Genomic DNA, 18,240 nt, shown 5'->3' on the forward strand with positions numbered 1-18,240 from the left:
CTGGTTTTTATGACAGAGGTAATACACACTGATGAAAAGAACAGAAAGTAGATGTTAATATGTTACTTATTATCTCTGAATAGTGGGATCAGGAAGATCCTTTTGCCCTTTTTTCAGACTTTTATATTAAATACACATTATTTTTCATCTAAAAAAAGCATTTTTAGATGTGTATTACCACACAGTGAAAAAAATACACGAGTACTTACAGAAACAAATAACTAGGAGACACCGTAGCAGCGTCACACAATGTAGAACGGGCGATCCTGAATAACATCGCACAGTTATATAAGGACCCACAAAGTGAGAGCACCTGCTGTAACAGGACGCAGCCTCCTTCTATTTGTCAGCAATGTCTTCAGGGCTGAGGCAGTTCTGAGCACGGCCAGTGTCAGTGCTGGTGTCTGGATGGATGCCACTGGAGGTGAGGGCACCTGCAAGCCGAGAGGAAGAACAGAAATCATCCTCTGCTTTTTCTGTCTTGTTTCTTTGTTACTTTTAAAGAGAGGCGTAAATAAGATAAACTGAATCTTCCCTACTGAAATTTCAGTAATGAAACTGTTTTTAAAGTGTTCACAACTTATATTCTGCCTATAACTGTCTTTTCAAAAAAGCATCATATTTATTAAATGTTAATTTACTCAGTTAATTAACAACCTGTTGAAACCTATTAAAGAACATGAATTGCACTACTTAAAAGCACCACGCCTGTAGTGACTACTTTAGCTGTCTTGACGGCAGTGAAGTTAGCCTCCACCATCCCGTGGCCCTGAGCTTCTGATGCTGGTAAGAAAGCACGCTGCCGCCTCAGATGGAGAGAAATAGTGAAAGCATTTTTTGAAATCTACAACACTGACAAAGCATAACTGACAAATCCTAGTCTCCTTTGAGGCTGTCATTTTCTGTTTCTGGCCAACACCCGTCAATGAGCAGAACCACCCCATTCCCGAGCCATGGGACTCACGTGGGAAGCAGTTTTGGAGAAATTTCCAGGTATAGAATGTAACCAACTATACATAGAACTCTGAAAAAAGAAAAGAAGCAATACTCTGATTTTGGAACACACTCAAAATATTCTCCTGAGCCTCAGTAGCTGGAAAGGCTGAGCTTCTCCTAAACCACTTATTTATTTCACAGCCAGTGAGCATCTCACACAAACTCTGCTTCCCTGTGTCTACTGGGAGCCTCAGGCACACTGTTGCTGTCGATCTTATCAGTCATAGGGCAGAGGCTTGTGTCTCACGCCTGCAACTCTCACACAGGCTTACCTCCTAGACTCACTGTCTGAACTTGGCCCCATTTTCTCACCTGTTTACTTGGTATCTGTTCTTCTGTAAGCTGCCTGAAGTGCTTTTTGGAACAAGTCAGAAGGATCAGTGCATTGAGAAATGGACAGATGGACAGGTGAGAGATGGGGAGACAAACACAGAGACTCCAAGGAAAGGGGAACAAAGAAAATTTCCTATGCAAAACCGTCTTCTAGTCAGGGAAGAAAACCACCACAGAGAAGTATGAAGAGGCAGGTGGCTTAGGACTGTTTCCTGGATTCCATGAAAAGTCACACCAAGAGATGAGAGGGTAGAATTATAAATAATAAAAGAAAAAAAAAGCATGCATGCTTGAAAAATATATCTACACTATGTACTTTCTAAAGAATAGATTCAACTCAGCAGGGCCCAATAACACAATCCTTGGGTATTTACAGAATTGAGAATCCCATCTCCATACCACAAGGCATCCATTCGGAGCACTGAGTGTCTACACAGTGCGGTCATAAGCCGTCACCGGAAAATCTATGCTATCCTGCACTTACGAGGAACGAGCAGCTGTGCTCGGGCTGCCCACATGCGTCATTTACACCCCACAGCACTGCTACGGGAGGGGGACGCCTAGCGAGCCCATCTCTACAGGACCAAAAACAAGTCCGGGAAAGGATAAGCCGACCTACCAGTTCTCCATCTCACAAGACTGGTCACTCCAGAGCAGGAATCGAACTCAAACCCACATTTGCAACCACAGTACTACCGTAGTTCATGTGCTTTTTGTGTGCATAATACATTTGTTTTTGGCATGAAAGGATATTTAATAAATGACCGGTTGTCTTGTCTATCCAATTAGCTCACAATCTTTATTTTTTTTTGAATTGTACACTTTTCCCCTGGAGAAAGGAACGGAAAGAGCAGGGGTCAGAATAAGGTGGGGCTCCATTCTTTAACTGTTACCTTATCTCATTCAAGTCCTGAACCAGGGAGAAGGAGCAAACATTCTCTTCATCTTTTAAAGAGTGCTCCACTGATGGTGACTTACTCAACTCCAAAACCAAGTCTGGGGGAAGGGTGCATGCAGCAACCAGAACAGTATCACCTGTAGGTAGGTGAAGAGAGCTCAGGGGATGGCTCAGGGGGTCAGCCTGATTTAATTTGAATCTATAAAAGAATACCACAGTCTAAAAATACTAGCATGCAATGTATTTGCTCTTTCCTGATATCTAACAAGTTTCCACAGCCCACATGTAACATTATCATAAACTAGTGTAAGGAAGAGTCCACAGACAGGGAAAATCAATGCCACAGGCAGGCTGAAACCCAGGCTGGAGGAAAGGAAGAGAAAGGGCATAGTTAAGAAGAGGGGAAACGCTGGGAAAAAGACATCATCACAAGGACTCTAAAGCATCATCCAGCAATCATATAATCAATCATTCAAGAGAGAGTTACTGACATCCTATTTTGTGCAAGATTTTACAGAGGGCAAAGAAAGACCGCAGCGTCCACGGTGGCAGCAAGTGGCGGGGCTATAATACAATTCTGATCCCGGTACCTTGCACAATTGTACTCAGTATAAAGGTAAAAATATAAAGTAAAATAATACTATGTAAACTCTACACATTTTTGAAACAAAATTAAAGAAGACCTAAATACCAGGACAGACACACCATGCACATTCATGGATCAGATGACAGCGCTCTTGGAATGGGAGTGCTCCCCAGAGCGATCCGTATACTCAACGTGGTCTCAATCATAATCCCAGTGGGCTCCTCTGCAGTAACTGACTAGCTGCTGCTACAATTCATATGGGAATTCGAGGGTCTCAGTAACCAAAACGTACTTGAAAAACAAGAACAATGTGAGAGGACTTGTAATTCTCAATTTCAAACCTTACAACTGTATCTCCAGGTGAGATTAGAGGCCATTTTTAAGTTATTACTGTGTTTATCCTTATTTTCTAAATTGTGTACAATGAATATATCTGTTAGAATAAGAAAAATAAAAAGTAAAGTATCTTCTAAAACATGCACACCGATTCATTCATTGGGAAAAAATTATTTTAACTATAAAGAGGTAAAAACATATCTAGTGAAAAAGGAGTATTTAAAAACAAGTGTGCATTTACAATTTTCACTAATTGAAAACTGAAAAGCACAAATACATCAAGTTTCTAGGGAGACTGGTGAAACATATTAATAGCTATTTTCAAAAATTCTAATTGAACAATGAAAACTCAAGAAAGGGAAATTCGTGATTAACAACCAACTGGAAACACATGGAGAGCAAAGGCCTAGAAATCACAGTTCCTTTACCTCTGCTACTAACTCAATAGGAGAGGAAATTCCTCACTGAGGGGACAGTGGAATCCCATGCATAAGACAGGATACAGAGTACAAACTGCAGTACTATCGGGTGTGAATTCCTTAGAAGAATTCTAAAGTTACAACATTGCTGAAAAACCATAAAAACACTGACAGATAGATTAAAACACACAGTCATATATATTACATAGAAACATATGAAGCCTGCTCCCATGTTGCATAGAAATACAAACATATTTGTTCATTTATAGGCACTGATTATACCAAATAGAATATTTCAACTAAAACAAAAAATCAATACTACACTCCTCTTGTCAAAACTACTTGGTAAGTTACCCTGCTATGTAACCATAAAGTGTCTAAAATAGGTCTAAAATTAGTGACAAAGATCTTTGTATGGTTTCTTGAATTCTTTTAAAAATTCCAAGCTTAATTTTAAAATAGATCTGAGCAGTATTTCTATATTATCTTTTCCCTCGTGAAATGAACAACACAGTCTGTTGTAAATATTCTGTCCTTACAATGATTCACGAGCACCGTATCCTCACAAAACTGCTGGACAGCATGGCACTATCCAGACACTGTGACCAAACAAATGAAACACAGGGAAGACAGTGACCCTATTCTGGAGGGCTTATAAGCCGTGTCGACACCTGGTTTTTATTTGATTGTTTTGATTGGCTATCAAAATAAAATCAAACAAGTACTTTCTTCTTTGAGCATTCTGTAAGTCGTGACTGTTTTTAGTGTCATGAGCAGGAAAGACTTAAGCATGACTTGATTAGGTCAACTAGCAACAATCATCACTGGAGAGTGAGTAATAAAGAAGTTAAGTGATAGCAATGCTTCTGCCTACATGAGACCTAAAATAAATCAACACTGATATCCGAAATGAAAATAAGGAGATGAGGTCCCTAATGAGAAAAAACAAACTAACAAGAAATCAAAAAAGGACAGACGTTTTCATTAACGATTCCAGGCAGTAGTGGAGCATGTTGGTGAAGAGCACAGATGCTGGGGACAAACATGAGGGTCTGAATTCCCACAGCACTGGGTAGCTGTGACACTGATATTTCAGTGAAATTTTCTGCATCTGAGTCTCCTATCCATAGACTGGTGACAACAACTGCACCCATTTATGAGAACGGTCCTACAAATTAAGTTATTTTATATATAAAAGTTTAAATAAAATACCTCAGATTTTAAATAATACACCAGAATCACAAGGAACAAAGAAAACAGATAAATTGGAGTTCATCAAAATTTAAAATTTTGCTTCAAAGTGCACCATCCAGAAAGTGAAAAAACAGCACACAGGAGAAATTTTTTTAAAATCATTTATCTGACTAGGAATTTGTATCTCCAAATGAAAAAAAAAACAAACAAACAACTCTACAACTCAACAATAAAAAGGCAACTCAATTAAAATGTGAATAAAGTATCTGAAAATTTATTTTTCAACGAAAATATACAAATGGCCAATAAGCAAAATGAAACGATGTTCAATAGCATTAGATGTAAGGGAAATCAAGTCAAAACCTCTAGGAGAAACCGCTTCACACTCACAAAAACAGATTATAATAAAAAAAGAATAACAAGCACTAACAAGGACACAGAGGAAGCGGAGCACGCAGCCCTTGCTGGTGAGGTCGAAACACAGCATGGCAACTTTGGAAAACAGCCTGGCAGGTCCTCAGACAGTTGAACATTTGGTTTCTGAATGACCCAGCAATTCTGTTGTCTGGGCACACACGTAAGAGAACGGAAAACTAATGTCCACATAAAAACTCCTAAAAGAATATCCACGGCGACACTACTCATCACAGCCAAAAAACAGAAACAACCCAAATGCCTAACACCTGATGAATGGGTAAATAATGCGGCCCAGCCATACAGTGGAATATTATTCAGCAATAGCAAAGCATAGAGCACTGACCCAGGCCACAATGTTGACAGATATTGAAAACGTTACTCAGTGTGAAAGAAGTCAGTCACAATAGACGGTTCCACTTACATAAAGTGACTCGATTTACATGAAATGTCCAGCACAGGCAAATCCACAGAGAGAGAAGAGTGGATCCTTGGAGCTGGGGGAGGATTGGGAAGATGGGAATGACTGCTTATGCATACGGGGCTTCCTGTTGAGGGGATGAAAATGTTCTAAGATTGAATGGGATGCACAATTCTGGGCATAGAGTAAAAACTGCTGTACATTTTAATGGGTGAATTGTTTTAAAACTGTTAAGAAAAAAAGCACCTCGGGAGAGTACCTTCCATAGTAAATGCAAATTGCTAATTTTTATTAGAGGAAGAAGAAACTGCCCTCAGAATGAAAGCAGGAGATCAGCAAATGTGAGTTAACCGAAATTGGACAAGAGCATTTCACTTCAAACAGTTGCTGAGTGTAAACGAAATATTCAGAAATAGGAAAATCAATTTCACATCAAGGAGAAGCATTCTGCTTCAAATGCAGATCAAGGCTTCGGCAAGCGCAGCTGCTAGAAATGACCAGAGAAGAAACCTGCTTCTAAAAACAAGCACCAGAGCCAACAAGGAAATGGTGGTGAGGAAAGCAGGCGGACAAATATCTGGAACAGTTTGTTACAAATAATTTCTCCACTGAAAATTTAAAAATAAAATGAAAGTGATGAAATGCTCTGTTGACCTCACGTGAATGGACTTCCTTCGGTGCTCGATTGTTCTGTAACGCCGATTGAGAGACTCAGGAAAGTCAGCATGGCTCCTGGGAGTCCCCAAGTTACTGCCCACCAGCACGCTGACCACCATCACATCTGCCAGGTTTGAATTGCAAAGAAGAGACCAACTTCTGAAAGGCACAGAATATGTTAACAAGGGAAGAAAAGGCTGCAGTCAGTCCTGGGACAGAGGCCCTGAGAGCAGAGGCCAGAAGTCTGCAGGTGAACTGCTGTGGCCCTGGGGCAGGAAGGGACCACAGGGGAGCATATCTCAATTACCTCCTCTCTCTCCCTCGGGTAGGAGATATAAAGCCTGCATCGTTCTCACCTGGAACTGTGGGTTCTGGCTGGCAGAAGTCTTACCTACAGGAAATGATTACTCCAGACTTTGTGGAAAAAGACAAGAAATTGAGAGGGATTAGGGAGCCAACTCCAAGAGCCTCTCAAATTCTCCCATATTTATTGTGTATAATCAAAGGAAATATTCATTAACAGTTGTGTGATAGTAAGGAGGAACTCCGGGAAAGACAGGGTGAGGCAGAGATTGTAGAATACACAATGAGTACAAAGGATTATTGTATCTTTAGGGAAGTCATGGGGTGAGGGGAACAAGATATATTTTAAGATATGTGAATTACAAAGCAGACTACCAGACCAGCCAGGTCCTTGTTTTCGGGATAATAGAATATCTAACAGCACACAAGCCCAGCGTTTATACCTTAGGGCCCCGGTCCTTGCTTTGCAACCAGCAGAGTGCTATCTAAAACCTCAACTATGCAAGAGAAGCATTGTCTCTGCTTTTTAAGGCAAGGAGGCTGGAGAGAGGATGCACAGGCACTTGCTTGCAAAGCAGTTTCAAAGCATATTTTTTTCTTCTTAAAGATTACAGGCGACTGGGGTGTGTTACAATTTGTTAACCCAATCATGGGCTCCCACATGGAACCATTATGGAGGACAACTTAGGGTGACAAATCCTTATTGTGGGTCTTTTCCTGCCAGCTTCAGCCACTCTAGCAGTGTCTAGGCACATCCATGAATAACGATCATACAGAACCACCCACACTCTTAACTCCTGGTGCTTGAAACTTAATTTTAGCTCTACACAACTTACCGTAGAAAAGTTTCAGAAATAAAAAATATAATATTCCTTTTATATTTCAGCATATTACTGATTTTTCTGATTGCTCTAAGCTGCTTCATCTTGGTAAAGCACATAATTCTGCAGCTGAATTCAGTACTTTCCTTTGGGCATATCTAGACAGTTTGGGCTCACTAACTTCTGTTGGTCAACTACCGATACACTTAATTGATTTTTTTGTTTATCAATTTCATCTGGGAGGAGAGGGAGTGTCACTCTGTTTTTCAGCCCACCCTCAACTATTTTCTCATCAACTCAGGCCTCCTGAAAACAAAACAAAGCATTTGTTTCCCTTCTACTCTTTCCACACACCCAACAGGATACATCAGCCTCGAGAAAGGATTCAACAAAAGTGTTCAAACAATAATCTACAAACCTGAAGCAACTCCATCTAAGAATCAAGATGCACAATGACATGAGAGTGTGTCAGGCAGAAAGCATGGGTGAGGCTGACCACCTCATTTCTATTTTTCAAAGGAACGAAGTTTCTCATACTTTTTTATTATCACTCTTTGTCATTGTTTCTGCTTAAGCCAATAAATAGTTTATGAAATAATTAAGCACTGCAAAAACAGATATTTGCTGTATTAATTACAGAAGGCATTCAGAGGTGATAGGAAAATCCACCTCTGTAAATAAACAAAAGTTCTTCCCCTCTGAAGAACACGTATACAAAATGCAACAGAGAATTCAAATTCTTGTGGAGAGGAGGAAAATCCAAAGAATCAATGCAACGTCATTACTATGAGTCAATAAAAAATTCACTGGATAAACATGCTCAAAGCATTCAAAGAATTTTAAAGGCACACTGCAAAGCATTCACTTAATGATCTGCAGGCTAGAGGAAGAATTTTCCTCTTTAACCGACAACAGAAATCAATAGGGTGCCCCACCAAACAAGGACCAAAGAACAATCAGGTTTTTATTAGTTCTGATAAATCAGCATGTTCTAAAGATCAACATCCAGAAATTTTATACATTCATTCAAACCACAATAAAACCAGCACTTAAAAAAAAAAAAAAACAGAGAAACTAAGCACATAGATCATGTACATAGATCAATGAGAATTTCTTGTACGGCTGGAAGTAAGAACAGTCTACAGCTTTTACTTGAAAAATAAAACTACTTTTAATGATAACTGCTGAAACACATTTCATCATTCATGTTGCCTTGAAAAATCTGAGGCACTTGTATCTGATCAGAAAGCCATTCTGAGAAATAGTAGGTTACAATTCAGTGCCAGTTTGCTTTAGAAGAAAGGAGAAAAGAAAAGCTACTGTATCTCATATCCTGCACAAAGTGTGAAGTGCCTCCTTGCCTCTTTCTCCTCCCATTTTCTAAGCTCATGCTCCCCAACCCTTCTGAAACAAGTATGAGAACCTCTTATTCCCAATATGCCAAATGACAAAAGAATATCAATTTATTTGTGTAAATATATGACTACACCATGAACTGGAGGAGAAAGGTATCAGAAGTCTATATGGAACTTATTTCTACCTTCCTGAAATCACACACAAAAACGTTCACACAGACACAGACACATACCCCCTGGATTACTGGGCACTTCACAAGCTTAGTACTTACAACTTCTAGAAGATAACTTTTTAGTTAGTTTAAAATACAAAACTGTCAGCTTTTGAAAGCCTAGATCATCTGCTAAACCATCCAAACATCAAAGAGACCCAATTAGCCTTCTCTGTAGAATGTAATTTCCCTTGATGGCAAAAGGGACCCTAAGAAGTACTGGATCAAAGATTCGTGTTTATCACTACCTATGATCGTTTTTAAGCACATTAACAGATTCAGAAATGTATGTCCCAACAACATCTATTCTTATTGAAATAGCATACGTTTTCAACTGTCTATACAGAGACTAGATCCCATGAGGGTGTTTAAGAGCTATTTTGTGTATAGCAATATTTATTTTAAAGTGCAGACAAGGAGGGTGGGTATTACTTAGTTGTAGAGCATCTGCTTAGCATGCACAATGTCCTGGCATCAGTCCCCAGTACCTCCAAAAAAATAAATAAAAATAAGTGCATATTGAAAAACAAGAATAAAGTTATAAAAAAAATGCAGACTTAAAACCACTGCAATCTAGGTGCTACAATTATACTAAAAAAACAAGTGTTTCTATCAAATATTGACTATATGCCAATCACAGAGACAACCACAAATCACACCTGACAACCATCACGTGTGATTCTCAGCAACCCTACTAAGTAGACACGGATGAGAAACCCGGCGCTGCGGAAGAGGAGACGGAGCTCGGAGGAGCCGGGGACGCTGACCGTCCTGCTCCCCGTGACACCGCGTCAGCCCAGGGCAAGCGCTGACGGAGCTGCTCTGAGGGGACACCCAGCTGCATGGAACCTTGGGGCACTGTGGAGTCCTAGAAAACACTAAAAATTTTTTAGTGAAAAACCAGCTCAAATATATTACACTGTGTCGCATCCTTTAAAAAGGGAACATGACTGAGACTTTTTTGATGCCTCCGTGTCCTTTCTGCCATCATCAATTATTTGCCCTCTCAGCACGACCAGTGATGAACTAGACCCCATATGAAGTGCACTCAGATGGAAGAGCTTTTAAAGTTATTTTATGAAGTTTGTAAGACTCTGTCTGTGCCTCACACAGGCGGTCATCCATCATTTCTCACCGGAGCTGACGTACCACCTGAAATCACTCCTTTCTTCTATTTAAAATCCCTTCATCTAATCCAGACATTTCAAGAGCAAAGAAGTAGTTCAACCACAGACAGTAACAGCTTTTCACCAAACGGACTCGAACAGCCCATCGGACTACCTGGAAGCCCTTTTCTTCTATTAAACCCACTTCCAGGTACTTCATCATTTTCTGATTGGTGAACTTGGCCTCTGACTGGCTTACTCAGAGAGCTCCCAGCCTCACATCCGGGGTTGGGAGAGGACCCTGCAGTTGGGGGAAATCAGTGCGGATGGTGGAAATCCTCCAGCCAGGTCTGCATGGGTAGAAGTGCCACACGTGCTCAGAAATTATACCGTCAAAACCCCTGGGCTCCCATGGACTGGTTTCCCATTAACCAAACTCATGACACACTGATGAAAGGAAACCAGAAACTTAACTTATTAATGTAACAGAAGATGTGAAACTATGAACCAGATTGAAATATCAGAGTTCAACCATGAGTACATTTTCTCCTCCACCTCCCAATAACGGGCAGGCAGTCACATGGCAAGCATGGACAGAAGCAAAACAGGAAGGGTTTCTAGATTAACTCAGTGGACTAAATTTCTGTTATAAGAACAGATATACTGCCTGGAAAACAATTAACACCAATCACGGTGCACTCTCCATGGACAGTGGCCGAGACACGACTATGAGCACCTGTGTAACTCTCCTTTCCCTGTCCTTTCTGGGCTAACTGATGCACAGAGGTACAGAGATTCTGGGATGCAGATACATCTAAACACCCAAAGCCCATCTCTGGGAGACTCAAAACCAGACAGCCAGGGTTTAAATACCAGCTGTGCCACTTGCTGGTTCTGTGATTTTGGCCAACTTACTTACCCTCTGTGTGCCTCAATTTCCACACTGTAAACCTGGGACAACAATCAAACCTTCCTTACTCGCTTGTTGAGAAGATTGAAGGATTCATTTCTGTAAAACTCCCAGAAAAGAATGTAGCACACTTTTGGTGCTCGACGAATGTCAACTTAATATCAAAGTGATTTACAAGTCTCCCTTCTAATCATCTTATGTGTTTTCTGGCTAGTCTAAGTCCCAAAGAAAATCCTTATTTCTACTTTTATAAACTCTTGGGGAGCACCCTTCTGTTCCATCCCACCACCTGTTTAAACCAAGGGAGGTGATGTTTCCTAACCACTCCTCTGGGCCATCGAGAGTGCTTCTCCCTTCACACCTCTGGCCCCTGGCCCACACCTAGCACTCATCACACTAACAGAATGAGGTGTGAGTCCGGGGAGACAAGCAGAGCATTTGTAACCCTTCCTTCCCCTCCAGTGTTGGTCACCAGTGGGAAGCACCCGGGATGCTCAGCTCCATGGCAGGAAAGCCCTGTGCTTGAAGGGGCAGGTCCTCTCAAGGGAAGGCTCGCTGTGGCCCAGAGCTACATGGGATAGGGTGAATCTCTAATTCTGGGACACATTATCATGACACGCATTTCCCACAGCCCTGAAGTTCATGGAGAACGTGGCTTCATCAGTAACAAAGAAGACATTTATCAACTGTCTACTATTTTGTGTCATCTCTCAGTTGGCTGCCGGAGACAACATGTGTATAAGTATTTGATCTTCTTAGGCCCCAACATATATGAAGTAACAAATAATTCTGTGGCTTAACGTTGGTTCAGGGCGACTGTGTAACAATTCTTACTCTGCTGATTCTTAATTATGTGTATAGGAACTATGGAACCTCCTCAAATATCTTTCATCATAAAACCAGCTTTTCTTATTTTCCTGTTTCTTAGTAATTGCCAAAGACTCTCAAATGATGACTTCACACCAAAGAGCAGCTAAAGTTTATGAGCCCACTTGACATACCCACTGAGGTAAACAGTTTACATGATTTCTAATTCTCACAAATCTACAAAGCAGAAATGAGTGTCCCCATCTCACAGACGAGGGAAAATCTCAAACGAACTGACTCAGGCTCACATGGCTCAGTGGCAGTGCGTGCACGCAAACCCAAGTCAAAAAACTATACACCTTCGTATATGTACCAAATCTCCTACGACCAATTAACGCACAGCGGCGGGGTCAATACTCAGGGAACTCAATACACTTCTCAGCTTTAGGGTGCTCCAGAGGCCGCTTCTAGCTGTTTTATAAAATCCCAGCTCACTGGTTTCTAACACTGGAAGAAAACCAAGTTTTCCATTGTTTGCACAACAAGTCTGAAATGTTCACAGTGACATAACAGAATAAAACTAAGATATAAGCAGAATAATTTTTTGAGGAAGACAGACGTAATGGACATTGTGCTATTCTGAAGCATTAAGCAAAGAAATCAAAATAAAATAACTTTGTTTAAACCTTCTATTACAAATAGGTAAATTAAGACTGTAAGAAGGTGCAACAGCGCCACCTATGGCTAAAATGACCTTCCAGGTTGACGGGAAACATGCAACACAAAAATTGCCTGTAGGATCAGAAACGAGAATCAGATAACTAAAAGCTTATGTAGCACATACTGCACTTTGCTTCGGGGAAGGGTGGGGTGTTCAGTATTTAATCTCATATTGCTAATACTCCTGGATATAAACAGAAGACATAGGCTCATGGAAACTCATCTTAGAAAAGGAAAGAATACAGTCCAGCCACTTTATTTTACAGGAGGGGAAACTGAGACATGGAATCTGTCCTCCTGGCAATCGGCAGCAAAGCTCTCCTAGGCCTCATGTCTTGCACTGTAGCAAAAACCAACAGATTTGTACTAGACCTATATTCATAAAAGTCACGTCTGTATTTTTCCAACAGTAGGTTATCTAAGTATCTTGCAAAATACTTCTCAAAGAGCCAGGATATCATAAAAGTTTGTTGAAATACAAAAATATTTACTTACATAATAAAACAGCATGAGCTTCATTCTATTAAAAAAGTGACATGTCAAATCAATCTTTTGATATTTTAAACCTGTTAAGAGTGCAGGAAAAAAAAATAAAAATTTTCTTTAATCACAAAAGAGAGAAGCTTATTTCCTGAAAATGATCAATGTGGATTTTACTAAACTTAATGGATCTGGTCAGAATCCCACGAACTTAAATGTCTGAGTGGATGGTTACACGGCAACATGAATTCTGAGTTGTAACAACACATTTTCTGTGTAAATAATCTTCAAGGTCATCTGATTAAGGCTATTTAACTATTCCCTGTCTCAGTATAATGATACAGATTTCATTAAAACTTCATACTACACTAAAAAAAAAAATGAATCCTTGTTACTTTAAACCATATTCAAATATAACATATATATACATATTGAATATGCATCAGAAATAAGCGACATTCTTCAGTATTCAGAGTTGATACTTCTAAAATATCTCTCATTGTGACAGCACATTTTTATTAAGCACCTCTTGGGTTCTTTGTATACAAGGCGTCTAACTCTCATAGTCAGACACTTTAAACGATATTACTCAAATTTCACAAATGAGGAAATGTACTTAAGCCATGAAAACAACTTATATTTTCATCAAAAGGAAACAAAAGAGTAAAGATTTTACTTATAATATTCACTGACAAACTTTCTTCCCTATTAAGGCTACATAAAACCTATTCAGTCTCTGTAAGTATTTCTGTCAATAAGGGCCACTAGAGAAAAACAAGTAACATCATTAGAAGTGGTTGGACTTTCAAAGCCCACTTCTCTTTTGCACTATAATTATTTTTAATGTTTTGTTTTCAGTGCTTACAGAGCACTAAAATAAAAAAAAATAACTTTTTAAATAATTACCTGAGAATGCAACATTTGTGAAACTGTACAATTTTAATTTATGCCACTCTGTCTCACATTCTCAATGGTGTCTCTCTTTTGAAGGCCTCATCAGGCTGAGATCACTATAATCGGCCATTTATGGAGTCACAGGTGTTCGGGTAACCACTCAACGGGAGGCTGATTAGAGGAGCAATTAAGAATGCATCCTGTGCAGCCTGGGTTCCAGCACCAAGCTAGCCACTGCCAGCTCCATGTGATTTGGGACAAGCTGCTCCATCTCACAATCCCTCAGCTGCAAAAAAGGAGACAAGGATACCAACCCGCAAACACCTGCTATGAAGTAAAACGTGAGGAAAGCATTTTAGCCTTAGGAAGGTGTCCACTCAGAGCGAGTTTGGTCATTATGATGATGAGGATAGCTGTTAATAAATTAAGATAGACCAAAAAGGAGAAATCACTTTAAAGGAGAAACATTTTAAGTCCATGAGCATTTCTTTTTGGATGGATTGCAGGATATTCTTTTGATTTTTATAATAAACCAAGTTTTGTAAACTAATTATAGATTTACAGTTTCATGGACAAGTCTCCAGAAAAAGAATTAGAGGCCTCTAACCTCTGAATACTAAGAAAGTAAAGTTTAAAAAAAATCAAGGGGGAGATAATACCTCATTTGGGAAAGTATATGCTTAGCATGCATGAGGCCCTCAGTTCAGTCACCATTAACTCCATTTAAAAGCTTTGTTTTTTAAGAAATGAAGAATTAAAGCAAAAAGATGGAGGAATACAGAATTTTTTAGAGACTCATCTCAGATTTATGATGGGGAAGAAACCATCCATTTCTGAGAAGAAACCTTGAGAACTATGTAAACTGGATCTGAGATGTCTAGTCTTCTAACATTATTCATGAATTCATATTACCAAGCCATAAAACTACCTGATAACCCACAGTAGTGATACTGATCATAACAGCTGCCATCACGGATCGAGCTCCGGGTAGGACTGCTCTGTTCTGACATCTCTGCCCCTGAGGCCTCACCAGGCTGACAGCACTAAATTCGGTCATTCATGAGCATCGCGTGTAAGTCCTCCCATTGTGCTCCTCACTCTCCCCTCACCAGCCCCTCTGAGGGAAGCACTGTTATCGTCTTCCCCACCCGCAGATAAGGCCACTGAGGCACAGAGACTAAACCAGTTCCAGGTCACATCAGCATTAAAGGATGTCTGTATTTCTGCTGTTTTGCTTTTGACAAAGGAATCTGAGATATCAATTCAAGGGAGACTGTTAAATAATCAAGTCTGTCAGGTCTTCACCCCAAAGAGCAGATACTATAAATTCCTGATGTAGGATGATGCTGCCGACATAAACTGACTCAGCTTGAAATTAATATCCAAGATGAAGCAGCGGATACACATAAATATTCACGACTGTCAACTCCGCTCACGGGTCTGGGTCCTTCACTGCCTAAACGGGGGTGAAATCCCCACCCGTGTCCGGGAGGGAAGCACGGCTCTTCCCGGGTTCACCCAGGCTTCACGGGCTATTACCCCCCACAGACTGGCCTCAACGATTAAAAGTTCTCAAGATTTTTACATCATGCAAAACTAAAAGACATTTCTGCAGATGGAGCACTTTCTCAGGCTTAAACCTTTTTTGCCTACACTCAGCAAGGGGGAAAAAAGAAACATGACTCTACAAAGTCTCTGAACCTCACCTCTCACAGGAGTAGAATGGCCACAGCAGATGACTCTTCACATTGCAGGGTGAGAACAAAATAAAGCCGCCCTACAACAGGCCCTCCCAGAGACAGTGCTCAGCAGTCTTCTGCACACTCACGGTTGTGCAGCCCTCACCACCATCTATTTCCAGAACACTTCATCACCCCAAAACAATCCCCCTGTCATTAGCAGTCACTCCCTAATACCCCTCCACCCAGCCTCTTCCAACCATCACCTACTCTCTGCCTCTGCATGTGCCTATTTTGGGCATTTCAGATCACTGAAATCAACAATATGTGGCCCTTTGTGTCTGATTTCTTTCACTTAACATGCTGTTACCAAGGTTTGTCCATTTTGAAGTGGTATCAGTATCTCTCTCTTTTATTTTTTTTTGAAAACGTTAAAGATTATTAGAAGGTGGTAATTACTATTAAAAAGTGTAGAGTGGAGCATAAGTGATTGGATTTCAAAGGGAAAAGGGCGGTTTGAACTGTCAGGGTGGACTTCCCAAAACAGGTGGCCTTTTTCATTTTCCTCTTTTTTTTTTCTTTTTTATTCACTCTTACGTGTGAATAATGTTCCAATTCATGGAGATATTACATTCTGTTCATCCATTCAGCAGCTATGAATGGACGAAGTCCAGAAGAATGACTGTAAGGGGTGACTAGAATGGATGGCATTTAAGCAAAGGGCAAGATGTGCTTTCAAAAAAAAGCCAGCAACAGAGACACAAGAAAATTCAGTGCGTTTCTGAACAAAGTGCGTGCTTGCTTCGGCAGGACTTCCGTGCAGGGCTGGGGCGGATATTGGCAGGAATCACGGTGAGGGAGTCACCTGAGAAGACTCCCCACTGCAAGCAGCTCAACCAATTCTCCTCCCTCATCCTGTATTGTTAGAGCCATGTTTCTAGGTTACTGTTATTTCAAGTAATAGCACTTTAACTGCACATCTGATCATCTCCATCAGAACACATTAACCCCAACCCACAGAAAATCATTCACTAATCGGAGTAGCTCCAGGACATAACGGTGATGGATCAGGGAGTCCTGCAGCATTCCAGCCTGCAGGCACAAACCCCACATGTGCCCTGATGATGTTCAGAAAATAAAATGTATGGAAATATCTCACTGCTGGTACACGACATCTGCCCTCAAATTGTCCCAAAATCATGCTGGGAAAGCACTACTCAACCCGCTCACTACAAAAAAAAAAAAAAAAAGCTAAGAAGGCAAATTTAGGCTCTACTGTTGAAAACCAGCAACCATCACTGCCAGTGTCTGAGCTGGAATTCTCCTGACTTTGAAAACAACTGCGCAGTTACTTTTCAAACTTGAAACTCATATATGTATACCACGTAGATGATATTGCAGTAGGATTTTTCTTTTCAAAATCTCCAGTTGCAGCATTAGCACAAGAAAGTTTATGTTTCAGCTTTAAAATAAATTAATTGTCCTCCACTTTCTTAATTTTGAACATATTATTATTTTGTAAATGGAGTTATGCTGCGTATTATAAACCAACTCTTTGATTTCTGCAAACAAGACCTTTATGACTTCACTATTTCACAGAAAACTTAAATGATTCTTTGAGAGGTGGGGCCTAGGGCGCTCAGTAACAGCTCTTTAAATACTGACAAGGATGTGCTATTAAGTAATGCAAAGGCTCTAACTCCACATTAGCTCAGAAAGCAAAGAAACTACACCAAACACTTACTTTAACAATTTTATATATTTCTGTTCTTTTGAATATTAAAGTTCTTAAAAGATATGATTTTTTTTGAAAAAGACAACAGCTGTATTAAATTTCCTCTCAGCAAGAAAGCAATCTTTATCAAGAATAAAAACCACTATGGAAATCGAAATGACAGGACGTTTCTAGCTAAGTAAACATCCAGATCTGAAAACAAACCTATATCCTATCAGATCTCACTCGAACGAGCTCAACAAAGTCCTGGGCTACACTGGAAATTAGCTCTTGTGTTCCAAATGTTGGCTGAGCTAAGATCATCACACAAGGCAGGCAAGGAGAGAAGACGAAAGTCCACCTGGTGGCCTCCATCGGTTTTCTTCCAGCCACAAGGTGCCTCTAGGGTGGCCCCGCTAACAAGCCCCCATAAGGAAATCCAGCATCCACACTGCCCCTGCCGTCCCCAAGCAGCCCCGACGCCCTTCTCCCAGCCTGTGAATGGTCTTCTAATGACACCCCAGTTGGTGGCACCCACCCCCTCTTCCCCGCTACACACACACACACACACACACACACAGAGCCACGGCAGCCTTCCCAAATCACAAATTTGATTACATCACCCCACTTCAAACCCTTCAGAGGCTCCCTGGTGGAGTTCTAGCCCCACCACTGACCCTGCTCGCCCAGCCTCACATCAGTACCCAGGTCCCCAGTGAACTCAGGGGCCCCCTGACCTGCTCCTACTTGACACTTGCCTCCAAGATTATTTTGACTGTTTCCCAAGGAAGACTTCCTTCTCTCCAAACTCCACAATTTATTCCCCTGTTCCTAGAACATTCTAGGCTAAGTCAACTTCTGACAATGCTAAGCTCTCAAGAAGCAAATATATTTTGCTTACTAATGTGGATACACACTCCCTACCCTAGACTCACAGTAGTGCACGTGTTATGAATAAATGAATGACGGGGTGGGTCTCAAAGGG

General features: G+C 40.6%; 1 long non-coding RNA gene across 1 annotated transcript in view; it reads right to left on the reverse strand.

Annotated features, from left to right (window-relative positions):
* Positions 1-335: 335 nt before the first annotated feature.
* The window catches only part of LOC140699238 (uncharacterized), a 35,174-nt gene continuing 17,269 nt past the window's right edge, over positions 336-18,240 (reverse strand). Inside the window, exon 3 of the long non-coding RNA XR_012077262.1 lies at positions 336-434. This is a non-coding gene — a long non-coding RNA (uncharacterized lncRNA). The remainder of the gene's footprint in view (positions 435-18,240) is intronic.

Source organism: Vicugna pacos, chromosome 1 (assembly GCF_048564905.1).
Source record: "Vicugna pacos chromosome 1, VicPac4, whole genome shotgun sequence".
In the NCBI taxonomy this organism is placed as follows: domain Eukaryota; kingdom Metazoa; phylum Chordata; class Mammalia; order Artiodactyla; family Camelidae; genus Vicugna; species Vicugna pacos.